The sequence below is a fragment of the Hylaeus volcanicus genome, chromosome 1 (assembly GCF_026283585.1).
Source record: "Hylaeus volcanicus isolate JK05 chromosome 1, UHH_iyHylVolc1.0_haploid, whole genome shotgun sequence".
NCBI classification, from domain to species: Eukaryota; Metazoa; Arthropoda; class Insecta; order Hymenoptera; family Colletidae; genus Hylaeus; species Hylaeus volcanicus.
In genome coordinates this window covers 7,986,019-8,001,466 of record NC_071976.1, presented here as the reverse complement: position 1 = coordinate 8,001,466, position 15,448 = coordinate 7,986,019, and the positions used below count along the sequence as shown (strand labels likewise).

The 15,448-nt window shown below is 39.6% G+C and overlaps 1 protein-coding gene across 2 annotated transcripts in view; it reads right to left on the bottom strand.

The window, feature by feature from the left end:
* Nucleotides 1-15,448, bottom strand: part of LOC128881576 (FH1/FH2 domain-containing protein 3) — a 258,099-nt gene that overhangs the window by 200,113 nt on the left and 42,538 nt on the right. The gene's annotated exons all lie outside the window — the stretch shown is intronic.

Here is a 15,448-nt window from a genome sequence, read left to right as displayed (position 1 = left end):
GAAGCGATGCATAAAATCACTGTGTATAAAGAGGCGGACTTAATACCACGATAAAATGGTTCATTGTGTTCCCTCTTAATATCACTGCAAATTAATTTTCGGCAGGAGTATAATTACGGCGCGATTATGCGAAAAAACGGCGTTGTATGCAAATGCGGCCGAGCGTAATTCGGGCACTTAGCGCATTGCTTTCACTTGAATTTTATTCAGAGAGTTCACGAGTACTTTAATATGTATGAAAGAAAGCTGAGAATTTTCGAAAATCTATTATTCCGTTCGCGTGGCAAATTTACGTTCATTTCTAATCTAGTTATATCCGTGTCAAATGGAGGTAACAGATGTGTTTTCAATGCAAGTGAGAATTTTATAGGCGAAACGAGTCCTGAAATATTTACTAAGAATTCAAAGAATGTAAAAGTGAACATGGATTTAGAGTCAATTATTTTCATCTAAATGTGAGATTTTTTTCAGCTCAAATTAGGATTTTATTGTAAAAACAATTCTATGATAGAATAACTGACAGCTGCTAATAAATAATTGTTGTAAATAGATTGTTTATGAATTATACTGTTGCTTAAAAATCACACAACTTATACATATTGATAATAGGACCAAAATAGAGTTTGAAATCACACGAAATAATAGAAAAGTAAAGTTGAATCCATTATAGGTTGGACAGAAAATTAAATTACGATTCGTTAATTATCGAGATAAATTAATTAAACGCAAAGAGCATTCACGATTGTCGAGTACCGAGTCCCAAAGCGTTTAGCCAATATCAAAGCGTCGTCGCGTTGCGATTCATTGCGTTAATGAACATTAACAAGACAGATCGCGAACCATGGGCCGATCATCCTTGAATCAAGTCGAGGGAACCCATTACACGAATCAACAAGGTCGCATTAATCGATAAGCCAGGGGCTAGCGACACGCAACGTGTCTCGACCTTGCACTTCGGCTTAAACCTTCCCTTGTCCCAGCGCCTGAGGCTAATTCCATTCTCTTCTGGCAAACTTTAAATATTTAATAGATATTCCTTTTTCTAATAAAAGAAATTACTTTGCAAAGAATTGTTTGATTGGTATAATGTAGCTATTAAATGTAATAATATTTTATTTCTATTTTATTAATTTTAGATTCTAATTTTGTGAGACATGATCTTAACTTAAAAATTTTAGATATATATAGCATATATATATATAAAAGCATGTATAAAATTTCAAATTAAAATCATGCAACTCCCGCCTCTTCGCATCGTTCGTAAATTACTAACCTCTATGATTCGTCTACGCAAATTGCCATCATCCCTGCAAGCAGATTGTCAGATAAAAAGGGCAGGTCTCGAATTGCATTCATGCACAAACAACAAGTACATTAACATGTAGAAACAATCATTAGCAGTGTTTAACCTGGCAAATACATTTTTAAAAATTTCACTGTTAATGTAAATTACATTGTACACAAAGTCTGAAGAAGTTAAGATGTCATCGCTCATGTTTGGAAACAATGTTTCTTTTATTTTTTATTCAGAAACAATGTTCTGAATCGACATTCGATCGGCTCTCCAAGTCTACTAACTCCTACAGCACGGTCGCAAGCACTTCATGCTGGCGCGGCCAAGTCCAGGCGGGATGATCGATTTACAAAAAACCGTTTGCGCTCTTTATTCGCGAGAAGGCTGCTTAATCTCGAGTATCGCGCGTCCAGAGAGGAGCAAAACGTCGAATCACGAGTTATGCTTGCCGATCGAATCTCCCAGGGTAGCACCCTCCTCCCCCTCCCCATTTCACGGGTGGTTCTAGTCGAGTTTAACGATCGACCGATATCGAATTCTTCCGTCGTCGGTTTTGCTCTTCTCCTGCTCCTTCCCCTTTTTGCGATCGGTTCACCGTCTTTCGTCCCTTGTTTCTTTCTCTGTTCAACTCCACCCCGGCTCGGGGGATATATCGGGCCGGATTATCGATTAGCTCGGAGGTCGTTCGTTCGTACGAAGAAATAAAAGGACGCTCGACGCGATTCGTCCTTCGCAGGATACCCCTGGCTCTCGTCCTTCGGTATCATTAAACTCGGGCTAACGACCCAGTTCCTTTCAGACGCCATCTGCTCCTACGCGCGCCCCTTCGAGGCTCGCTCGCAATTAGTTCCGGCACGCCGTGCAAGCCCGCTACTCATCTTTTCGAATCGTCCTCTGCGCTGACGCGCTCCGAAACCCGCGAACACGAATTTTTTGGAATCGAAGATCGATACTCTGTAGGCATCGAAGGTAGGCAAATTTTATTGCGAGTGGAAACGTGGTGAAATTAGGGCTTGGAAAGATTCCAAAAATAATTGTTATATTAAGGTTCTGACTGCAACAATTTTAGGAACAGACATGGATACAATTACTAAATATTCTTAATTTTAGTTTATTTTGATACGAATTGAAGAAGTTGAAAATCATTTGTGTTATTTAAGAAAATATGTCAAATACCAGATCTGAGATAATATAAATAGGAGAATACACAGCGTGTCCTGGAAGTCCAAATATTACTTTCCTTTGAACAATTTTTTAGCCATGTCGCAACAAATGAAGTGGACTGCAAAGGGATACATTTTTCTTCCGACCAAGCGACAGGTAATCGCGCGACTTTTCTCGTTTCCAACGGAACGCACTCGGTTAACCTTTTCACCGTGGAAGCCAGAAATCAGCTCGTTCGCAAGAAACGTCTGAAGATCGAAGATTACGTTCCCATCGAAGCGACACATTTTGAATAGATTCTATCCAGGCCAGTACTTATCCAATTAATTACAAAAATGCCCTTACAATATAAATTAAAAATCTTCAATGATTCCTGACGATGCGAAAACAAATCAATTAAAACGGAAACGAATTACAGCCTCATCCATAATAACCGTCTTTAAACTTCCAATTAATTAAGAAATGCCCTTACGATATAAATTCGAAATCTTCAGTGATCTCTGACGATTTAAAATCAAATGAATTAAAACGGAAATGAATAACAGATTTAAGAATCAATCTCATCCATATTCATCTCTCATTAGGTTTGGACTTCGTCTGCAATTAATTCTGATCGCTAAAAAACCGGAATACTAAGTTTGCAGTGCTGCGTTTATAGATTCAAATGAATTTGAATAGTATAAATGTCAGCACGGGATATCTATCGAAAACAGCGGCGAATAATTCCACCCTTTCGTCAATGTTTCAAATGGACCAGTTAATTCTGACCACAAACAAATTTATGCAACGCGGTGTGGACGCTGAGCTATCACATCTAACTATTCCCAATTTGGAGTTGGATTTTCCTTTCATTAATGGATATACAGTTACACTATATGGACAATAAAATATCTTCAATTGTTTCTTAGACTGTATTGACTAGTAAAATATTTTTAGTTAATATTTAGAATATTCTGTATAACAAAATACTCGCTTTATTGGCGTCAATTATTCTAGATTTGAGATAGTATATTGTCGAAGAAAAATAATATCTTTTAATAATGTTATAATGATGACGTGAATTTGAACAAAAATTTCTTACTACTGTATAACACAGAGCAAAGATAAAGAAAATTTTATTAGAGTAATATGTAACGAATAAAACCAGCATACAGTGATTTACTCTCTACGTTTATTCCATTGAATACTTGAATTTTAAAGATTATTATTGAAACAATTAACTAGTTTCTTTGGTCAAATTTTATTATCCTACATTCAACTGAATAATCGAATATATTTCCTGAATAAAATTTTGTTGTTTTATTCACGATCAACTAACTTCTTCTTCCATTTTCTATCGATATATGAAAAATAGGACAATCGTAGAATTTTTCGATAATGAATTCTGTATCGCAGGAAAATTGCCCGCTGTAAATTCCCAGTTCTCGATATTGCTCCTCGCTGGGAACAATATCGAGACGACAGGAACAATTAAAAGAAGAAAAGGTTCGCTCGTGGCGCACATACTGTAAAACTTAATGCACCGAGGAAGCCCGAGGGTCGAGACGAGAAATGGTAGCCAAGATAGTGGCGTAGGCAGGCCGAGATACGGAACGAACAGTACAGCACCCCCATGGGGGGGGGGGGGGGGGTTGGAGTTAGGCAAGGTAATTGTCATGCAAAGTAAAGAGGCGACATTAGCATCATAAGCGAGCAAATACTCTGCATTCTGCCGTCCATTGTGCTCGCTAGTTAGTTCATTAATTCCGCAGGATACGCTACTGCCACCGGCTGAAATATACACGTGTCTCCCTTCGTCTAACTAGGCGAACTCCTTTTCTGAAATTACTGCGCTTCTTTTGTTTCCTTTCGAGTCGAACGAGAAAAAGAAGTAACTGCAGAAAAAGTTGCAAAGATTTTACAGAAGAGTATTTATTATCGTATTTACATTTGCGTCCTAAACTTTCTGGTTGCAAAATCAAATTTGAATACAAGCATAAAATAATTTTCAGTTCTTTTACCACCAAGATGAACCACAAATCCTTGCAAGAATTAAGAAAGGAATAACAGAATATTAAAAAGGAAAGGACTGGTAGTAATTTGTATCCTTCGCAGGAATTGTTATTTCAAATGTCAAAGGATGGGCTTCCTAAGCCAACAAGATAATTGCATTTTGAAATAATTTATTGTAACGGTAGTAAAAACGGTTTTATTTCCACGCTGAATGCAAAATGTCGCTGAATAAATTACGCGTTTTGTGCATGCACGTTCCGAACCTGTTATATGCATTTTCGCGTGTAACAACATTCTGCGCGCTAGAAAGAACAATTCAGCGGGATAACGCAATCTGAAAATTAATTTCGACCCGTGTGTGCGTGTGTACCAGCGCGCAATAATAAATTCAATAGTGTAACCTGTGCTCCGTTGGCTCCGTGAAACGAAAACGTCTTCTTGATTTGAATATTCTAATTTTTTCTAATTCATTACATTTGAATAGACTTCATCATCTATCTAATTTTATAAAATTATTTTGTTTTATTTCGCGTATAGAACAAATATAAAACAAAATAAATATATATTACTTGGTGAAAATTCCTTGATATATTTTCAGTGTAATGAAACAATAGACCTGTATATTACGCCATCGGAGCAGTAAGGGTTAAAAAATGCACTCTAGAAAAAGCCTGACTCGTTTCAGTTATACAAACAGACAATTTTTATTTCGCTTCTTAACACAATTTTTCCTTTCCTTTTGTCACGAAGGAGACACTCCTAAATGCAAAGCACTCTTTCCATAGAAGCCAGTACACGGGCGCACCCTTTTGCTCCAGCGAGTATGAAAAGTCGGTATTAACTATGAAATTAGTAGCTGTCCAAAAGTTTACAACGGATTAAAGTAGACGGGAAGTGACGCTCCGAAAACGGAAGACGAGTATCATCCCCAAAGTCGTAATTAAAGGCGCAAGAGAACGCTTCCGAGGCGCCATTGTACACGGATACAAACAAACGCGAGGGGAAGGTAAATTCGCATTCATGCGTGCTCTTCGCGTCTCCTCGTGTCAGAGGAATAAAGCGTTTCCTTCATTCGTAGCAATCCCGCTCAGGCACAATGGCGAATGAATTGCAGAGCGTGTCCGAAAATGTTGACAAACGAAATGCTCAAGACCAGTAACAATTTGCATCGTTACACAAAAGTAGGCTGCACTGTTCGTGGTACTATCGAGAAGAAAGTGATAAGAATATCCTATAATTAATTTAAATGATACAATGCATTGATTATGTGCGAATTACTATGATAATCATAGTATCTAGAAAATGTTCAATTAATTCTTTATAAATAATAGTACAATATGGTCGTAATTAAAATGTTGTAAACGTTGTCAAACGAAATGTTTGAGACCAATAACAATATAGAGCGTTACACAAAAGTAGGTTGCATTATTCGTGCTACTATCGAGAAGAAAGTGATAAGACTCTATATCCTAAAATTAATTTAAAAAATACAATCCATTGGATATATGAGAAATCTTATAGTCATATTATTTAGAAAATATTCAATTAAGTATTCATTAATAATAGCATAAAATAAATGTTCAATATTCTATAATGAACTTTTAAATACTTTTACATATTTATAAAGTACATGGGTATAGTCGAAAATTCTAACCTGAATGTTTAAAATGTTGCATACCCAAACTAAAACATCATCTGTCAATATTGCATCTATGTCTCACACTATTTAGTTATTTAACATACTCGTACTAAATCGTGCACATATATATATATATTCATATTCCCCAATAATAAAGGTAGATAAAACTACCACACACTATTTGGCAACAGAACAATTACTTAAACCTCAATTTGCTCGACCTAAAACAATCCCCCTCGCAATTTAAACGACAATACCCAACAAATAAAAATCAAAACTCGTGTACCTTTAATTCCTCGTTCAAAATTTTTGCCCCAGACGAGTATTTTGCCCCCACCTCCACGGACCTCGCATACCATCGCCACAGAAATTCATTCTGCGAATTCTCGCCCGTGCAATCCCGTTCGAGCATTTATTGCACGCGCGCCAGAGGGAACCGCGTTGAATTCAAAAACAGAATTCGGAGAGTCGGGGGAGGCTTTAATTACGACCCTATTAAGCGAAATTTTCCGAGTATCTCGCGCGATGGGAAGGACGGTGGAGGGAGGGAGTATCAATTAAAACGAGCATATTTAATTCACGGGGATAGGAAAATCGAGGAGGGCCAGCGACGAATGAAAGAAAACCGAAACGGTCGTAGGGCGACGGTGTTCCCTGGGAACACGAACGCGTCCCGCAGGGACGTTAAAGCCGCATTCACGTGCGCACGACTCGTCGTGCCGCAGAAATAAAGGACTTCCTTTGCTCGTAGATATCCGCTCGGCAGGGTCGCGAATAAATCTCACGTGGAACGATAGAACGAGACGGGGAAACGGCGAACACCCGTGAGTAAAGGGAGAGGAACGGAGCGGAGATAGGAAGCGAACGGGGCAAGAGGGGCAGAGGAGGAGTGCACAGGAAGCGAAAGATACCGCTGATACACCTCCCAGAACCCTTCGGGTGCTTCGGCTTCGGGGTCTAGTCGAAGCGAGAAAACGGCCAACCGGATGACCCGAATACGTGCGTCCAGAGATTCCGGCGCGTTGATACTTTCCCAAATTATTCGACGCTCGATGGGGACACTTTTAACCTTTTTGCTTCGTCACATTTTCGATGGGGCTAACTAGCAACTCCAGATGATTTTAAAAACGTATTTGACGAACTCCTTATGGGTAACGTGAAATGATTTTAACATAAATTGTTAAAACAATATATGATAGATATTAAAAATGGTTAAATTTAAATATTTGTGTTAATATCATTCAGAAATTTTACTATGGCTTCAAATATCTTTACCTTGTCTAGTCTTAACAGTTCTGACACATTTTCTCCTGAACCACCACCAAGCAAAAGGGTTAATCATTCAAGGGTTATCAAACTTCCAGACGTGGCTGTAAGAAACTATATATAATAAAAAAAAGTACCACTTTAAAGCATACAGTTCCAAACTAAAATCGAAGAAGAACCAACACATCGATGGAAAAGTTTCTAATCGCCCCCCTAACGCGTTAATGAACGTTACTATCACTGCTCCACCACGTGACACGATAAATTCATCATCATTTAGATTTCTAGGAGGCTATCCTGTCCACCTATGACCCAACCTAACCCAAGCGAACGCGAGTGCTCGGTCATTAAGGACGTTCCGCCTCGTCTGACCCGCTTACACCCAAACTCGCGGTCGCAGAGAGTCCTCCGAGCGTTAATTGTAAGAAGAAACAGGTAGACGACGACAGGCAATTAATAACAATCGTTCAACTTCACTCTCGTGTATTCGACGTGTAACCAGTCCATCTAACTCGGTGAAACGCTACCGAAAGAGAACGTCGCGCACCGAGGCCCCCCGTAAACCGAGCTAATCTGATTAGACGGAATGAGCGTTTCGAAAATGCGACGGGATTAGTTTGAAATTGCACACCCAGCGTTTCCATGGTGAAAAGACCGATTGAGCGACGATTCGAGAGGACGTCGGAGCGAAATTCGGTCGCGGATTGAACAATATGCTTTCTGGGTGTAAATACGTTGCCCGAGTGTCTCCTTTGTCTTTGCGAGGACGCGTCTTCGGAATTGCACAAAATTGCAGCTAACGAACAATTCCGAGGGGAGAATAAGGGGGCCGAGAGACCGTTTGTGGATTCGTATTTGACGGAAATTTGTTTTCTTCCGCTTCCTCGCGGCTTGTTGGGTCTCTTCGTCGCGTTGCTACGTCGATGGAAGAGGAGCGCTGGGATAATTGCCATTCTGGATTTCCATTCGTTGGCGAAACATATTTTCGAGGTTAGTCTTGGGTCACGATGAGCTCGTTAACCTTTGTAGGAAGATACGAAGTGACTCGTCAGGATTTGTCTTTGCTGACTTTTGCGAAATCTTGGGTTTCCTTAGGGAGGATTATTTGTTATACACAATTACATAACATATCTGTGGGCTTGTTCAGGGTGTTTTATGCACAGAGAGGTCGCAAGTCAGTTACGTCTGTCCATATGTCGTTGGGGTGTGTGTATTTGTGTATTAAATAATGTTTCCTTTCTTTCAATTTTTCTTTTCGTGAAAGAATACGAGTTTTGCATATGCATAGCAACTTCAATTATTAAAGCGAAAACGATCAAAAAGGCCTGCAACTATCAAGATTTGGACAATAAAGAAGACAACCAATCTTAACACTATTACTTTCTCCCTCGTTCTCTAATTTTGCACGTTGCTAAGTAACCGTCGCTTTCTGTTTACAATAATGATAGGACTTACCCGATGTTAGACAGCAAAAATGATTGATATTATACAGATTGGCGTGTACGTACCTGCAACAAAAATAAAAAATACGATTAGAATCAAATAGTGTATTCATATTTTAAAAATAGCACAGCGCTTCATGAGTTACATATTAGTAGTACAGAATCGTACGTGGTCAGACCAAGGAATAGTATATAATTATGTGTGGTTAGACAAGGAAACAAAAAAAATCACGACCATTACTTGTATATGCCATTTTACATGCTTTTAACTGCTCCCAGGACTAGCTGTTATACGAGGATCATGGCTGAATAGCAAATATTCTACTTGTCTGGCCAGGCACTGTCTCATTCTACTGTCTAGTCTGACTAGGAAAATGAGACGGTACTTGGTCGAACGTTTGGATATTAAATCTAAATTTTATTAATCTCCCTAAACTTCCTCACTATGTTTATAAGGCAAATAAAACTAGTTGTCAAATAGTATGATTAGTTACAAATTGTTGCCTTTAAACATTACATGCAAGTCTAATGAAGCATATAATGAGATTTTACATAAATATCTCATCTTCGTAAATGACATTTAGTACGGATTTGTATCGCAAAATATTGAAATTAATTATGATTACATCACGCAAATACTACTGTTTGCATATTGAAACAGCAATTTCGCGATTTCGACGTGAAACTCAATTAAATATCATTCTAGCTTCGCGTGGGTTATAATAATAAACTACGTGCCAGATTTATCCTTTGAGAAGAGAGTAATTTTCCAAACCCTGATCTACAGTATTCCACAGTAAAAGTCAAATAATAATTTTATTCTTGTATAAACGTTTGAAGTTATCTGTTTAAATACTTGCATACGATTAACTGCACAATTTATGCAGTAGGACTCGCATAATAAATTCCTACTCGTACAAATGTTTGAATTCATCTACTTGCATATGATTATTAACCGCACAATTTATACAGTAAAAGTCACATAATATATTGCTACTTCTATAAAGGTTTTTATATAATTGTATTAATTCTCGCACCCAAATGATTCATTCTACAAATTCATGCACGATCCCCCTCCTATCGATTCCATCGCAGCGAATAAAATATTTTTGTTCAATCTATCGATATTAATATTTCCTACGCAATATTAACTCGCGATGTCAGTGTTCGCGCAACAGTCTCTGAATAAATAACAGAGCTTCAGCGATCATTATTTCCCACCATCCGCCGAAGCGTTTCTCGCACAAGCGCCAACGGTAATCTCTTCCGTACGAGAGATCGAGGAATGCTGCCCGACTGATTACACTCCCTCGACCATTCTCGTCTATTCCACCTAAGAAAGAAGAAGAATGGCGTTCAGGCTGCAGGGCGAACTCCTCGTAGCCAGCAGTAAAGATTCAAAGATCGCTCGTAAACTTCTCGGTGAATCCCAGGAAGTCCCATCACGTATCCAATTTTCCAGAGATCAACCGGCTCGATCCAGGGAGCTTTGGAAATCGGCAAATTGAAACGCGACCGTCCGGCACGAGATGCCTCGCGTCACGGGACTATCGACAGCGACGCGACACCTCGCCTCGAAACAAGTTTAACACTTAGCTGGATCTACCGCTCTGCGAGAACGGATCCAAGTTCTTTCGTTTGTTTACGTGATCGAAAATTTCAACCAGAATTCTAGCGGGTTAGTTTAAAAGTTTTTAGACATTTTTGGTGGGTGATCCTAGGACAGCTTCGAATATATTAGAAATTGGAACAGTTCGAATGAAATATAAATAATTCTAGAAAGATACGATCAAATATAATCTACTATAAAGAATTATAAAGAAGTATCAGAAAAATATAAAGAAATGTAATAAAACATAAAGAATTACAGAGAAATGTAAAGACAGATTACAATGAGGATGGCACTGCTGTTACGAAACACTTACTGGAACTAATAAATTTAAATGAGAGATGCTTGAGATGTAAACACGTCTGCAAACGAATATTCCCTCCCACAAAAGTGGCATTTTCATAGTCGAACGAGTGCATAGAATCAACTAAGATCGCGGTCCTCTTGCCGGCCACGGGGGTGATCCATCATCTTTGAGTCACTTGGAGCGATGGGAAAGATCGATGCTCGTACTTCGCGGTCGGCATTAGCGATCGCGGTCGTCTTGTTGCCGCGAAACCTTTTCTTCTAAATACGCTTTACAGTTACACTCGTACCGGCATTTGTCATAATTATCACCGCGGCTACGTTACGTGTGACTAATAGTTTCGCTGTTTGTAAGAGGGGAAAACTTCGCGTTGATCGGTGTCTCGACGCGGTACACTTTGCACGGCGAAACTATTAATTAGCAGCCAGTATTTGGAACTAATGGAGATTCATGGCGACGGTTAGGACGGCGCAACAACAACCCCAGAGTAAATTGATAGTTATTTTTCGAATGTAATCATCGCGCCTCGCTGCGGCCGCACGCCCCTTCGGCAAAGAAAACAACTGAACTCGTAATAAGTTGGACAGCTAGCAATTAAAGCAATTAAACGGGTGTTTCCACCGAGTAATATAAACTTTATTCATCGCGATTAAAATTGATTTACGATTGAAACGAGGCGCATAATTTCACGTCGAATTAACGCCTCGTGAAAAGGGAAAGCGGAGCGTTTTCCGGTAACATCGAGTTTCCGACGCACACTTGACGATACTTTCGAGCATCGATCAGTTTCTGCATAACTAACGAGCCATTTAGAAGTGATTAATTCGCGCTAAACGTAAATTGCACGCGTCGGTGATTGAATGAATCATCCCACTCGTCTGTCCTGTTTATTTCCCTTTATGGCGAATTATCTTTCTGATTGCGTCCAATGGGCGAGTGGGGTAATAAAGAGACCTGTTTTAAAAATGAATGCTCTTGGTGACGTAACCTCTTCATTTTGTATTTCGATTGTGAAAAGCAATAATGGAAATCGGAGTGAATAGTGAACTTTATTACGTGGAGCGTTTTGGTTCCTTTTTGAATGCTCTCTGGTATCAAAGGTTAGCCTAATTACGAAAGAATCAGGTTTAATGTTACTTATGAGAAGACTGGTACACTATAAGAACTATTTTATGGAAATAGAAAAGATAGTTAGAGAAGATGTTAGAGAAATTAGGAAATTTTAGATTTAGTATTGTAAATTCAGTATTTAGTCAATTAGTTAAATCTGGAGGTTATTACAGATAAATAAATTTAGTTTAATAAAGAAGTTTCAGTCAAAGTTCGAATTTGGATCAATCTCCTTTAGATCCTTCAGATCTAAATCCCAACCTCTGCACTAAACCCCCGAAGAGGACATCGGAAATCCAACAAACTATCTATTTGGAAGCTCCATTGATTCGATAAGAGTCACCACGAGTCAAATTTGATGAAACTAATTCCCTCGGAAGTTCCCAGCCAAAGTTTAGATTTAGATTGCTCGATGCGGTTCAAGTTCCGTTTCAAGTGGGAGTTTAGTTCGATCGAAGCGATTCCAGTGGATTTTCCTTCTGTTAGGGGAAAACTCAAATTCCCTGACCCTAGTAACACGCCAACGCGTCCAGGGTTTGCGTTTGCAAATTTTCTATCCGGGGAACGCGAATCGGTGAAAATTCCGTGGCACGAGGGCTCGCGGCAAAGGTTTCTGGAACGTGTTTGTTAAGATTCGTGTTAGCGGAGTAACTCGATTACATCACGGCAAAGGACACCCGTAGACGGACGTAATTAGATTTTTCAGTAAACCAATTTGCTTCAGCTGCAGATTAGAATTGTACGTAAGTGTCCCGGGTCACGGAAATTGTCCCGTGCTCTTTGAACAACTTTCCCTCCTCGCCTAGCCTCGAAATGGAAGATTCTTACACGCCAAGGCGGTTTCGCGTCTAAGATTGCGAACAATCCCGGGAAATTGTAGCGAACGAGTAGATCAGAACACTGACGGGAAACGTCAACGTCGACGTTGATGTTGATGAAACTCGACGAGTTTGTGGAGCAGCCAAAACTAACAGACTCGTTCTTCTTTTGGCTGCGGATGCTATTCTTCGAAATTCCATCCATCAAATTCTTTGAAGCCTATCGAAGATACGAGCCAATATTTTTTAAATAAACTCTTGATGTAAATGTAATTGATAATACGTAAGTGTAAGTTTTTTTGGCTTGTGAGCAAATTTTTTATAATGAAACATTTATTTGAAAAGATTAAACTTATCATTTAATTTAGACTTTCTTCAACAGCCATAGAAGGTACGAATACTTATGGGACTGAATGTAGGTATAAGTTTCTTTGGTTTTTTAACAATACAGAAGACTTGCTTGTATTATTAAAGAACTTGCAAAATTTTTGTCTACTTATTTTGAAATCCTGAGCAAGAAATTTAAAACTACTAGAGATCTACAAAATGTGAGCAGAGACTTGTAGAGTCTGTCTCGTCTTGCTCGTCAACAGGTTGGTCGCAGAAACGAACAGCAAGTACCGCGAAGCGTGGAACAGCGCAAATCGATCTTATCAGACCGACGATAACTCACTTACCGACAACTTGGGAATTGATACCGATCAGCATTAATGTACACGTCGCTAGATTAGTCTCCATCACTGCTCGTAGAACGATCAATGAAGGACGAGTCAAATTCCTGCTTACTTCAGAAACCAATTCAGTACAGGCCACATACATAATCACAATTTATATGTGCGTAACGAAGATGAATAATAATAATAATAATTTAATAAAAAAGATAACACTTATTTTTGTAACGTCTCCAAACTCGCAATCCTCTCCAGACTTAGTTTCTCCAACACCTAACCTCCAGACTAAATTTAATTTAATTCCCAAGTGAAAAATCCTATTAATCGTATACGAATGGCGTGGAAATCAACGTATTAGATGACAGCACTATGCTACCGCGCGACTATCACTCTCAATTAAACTCTAAACAAATCGTCAATCACGTCAAACTCGCCGATCAATCGTCAAGTCCACATCCCCTCTAAAAAATCCTGTCCAGAATGGCCACAGGATATCCTCCGACTTTCCAAGAATCAACGTGTCGCCACGGCTCTCCTTAGACGACGAATTGCAACAGCAGCCGTTTCTAACGACACAGGCAGACATCCTTGCGGGTCGATTAGCCACGGTGTGATTAACAGTCGCCCGCGAGACGGTCGCGATTAACCTTTCGCAACCGGCGAACAAAAAGACGGAGAAAACCGGCAGCATGTGAACGAGAACGCTGATCGATCAGCGCGTCGAGAAATCAGGCTACCGCGGAGCCCGGCTGTGAGAAAAAAATGCGAGACGCGCGTTCTTCCGCGTTGTCCAAGGAATGTGCGGCGTTCGACGAGATCGCGGATGGAACAGAAGTCGCGGTAAATTAACCCTTCTTCTGCTAAGTGTGTCGTATATGGACCCGGCGCGAGCAATTTTTTGTTGAGATACTTCGTCTTGATTAGGAAAGTGTATGTTCTAGATCGACGTTTTTTAAGGATCGCTGGTCGTGCGTAATTTATGAATACTATTATGGCGATAGAAGGAAGGAAGGAAGGGATGGCATTGCGAACGACTGGTAGACTTGTTAGTTAAAGTACTTTTCTTGTAGGCCTTGAGTTCTTGTACCGTGTGATGCAACTCTGTAATGGTTAAATAAGATGAACTGATGGAATTCGCAATAAATATATGACGTGTCTCTAAATTTGTACAATGAAAACTTCGTCCAGATTCAAGTATCTTTATATTACAGATTAATAGAGACATTTTTTCCCAAGTCAGAACAACATTGCAGGTCCTGAAGATTCCCTTTAATGTTTGAAAATTTATCATTATGGCCACTTAAATGAAAGATTCGTCAAACCAATTGCACACTATCCAAAGATATTAACGAAACTGTCCATTAAATATTCTCCTACATGCACTTCAATTCCTTTCATTCCTCTACCAACTGGTCCACTTGATCCACAATACAACTATAATTTCTCCAACCCTCACAAATCAAATTCCAGAACACATCATTCCAACGAGTCGCAAGAATTCGAAGATGATGAAAGCAAAGTATTTCGACTTGGCTATCACACGCCCCAAGTGAACGTCGATTAGACTAATAATGGGCATTCGAACGCTTCAGCTACCAATTTTAGCCAGCCAGCCCTTTTCGGACTATGCGTTGCCACTCGACCTCGGGCCAGTATTTAAACGGCAAATCCCCTTCAGACCTCACTACCGTTCCTAGCGACGTTCTTCAAAATCCACTAGAGGGACATTCAAAATCCACTTCTCTCTAGACACGTCTCCCTTCACCAGAGTCCGTATGCGGGAGCTATTAACGTCGCGCGAGCTTATTATCCTTTAAGGACGGTCTCGTTACGGGGAGCCCAGAGAGTCACCCTAAGTTCCATCTCCAGCCCCGTGGCTACCCCCTTTTCACTTTCCTCCCTGAGTTTCTTCGTCTGTCTTTCCGTGGGCTTTTACAGCACGAGTCTAGGAGGATCGTTGGGATTTAAAGGAGTATTCTCAGTGACAAGTGGGAGAAGATGTTGGGGTCTTTGAGAATTTTCTGCGAGAGAAGAATAAGGACGAATAATGTTAGAATTTAGTATGGGGTTGTAGAGCATTCATTTTTTATTACAACATTTTTTATATTGGGAAATATGAATGTTGACAGTCATCAA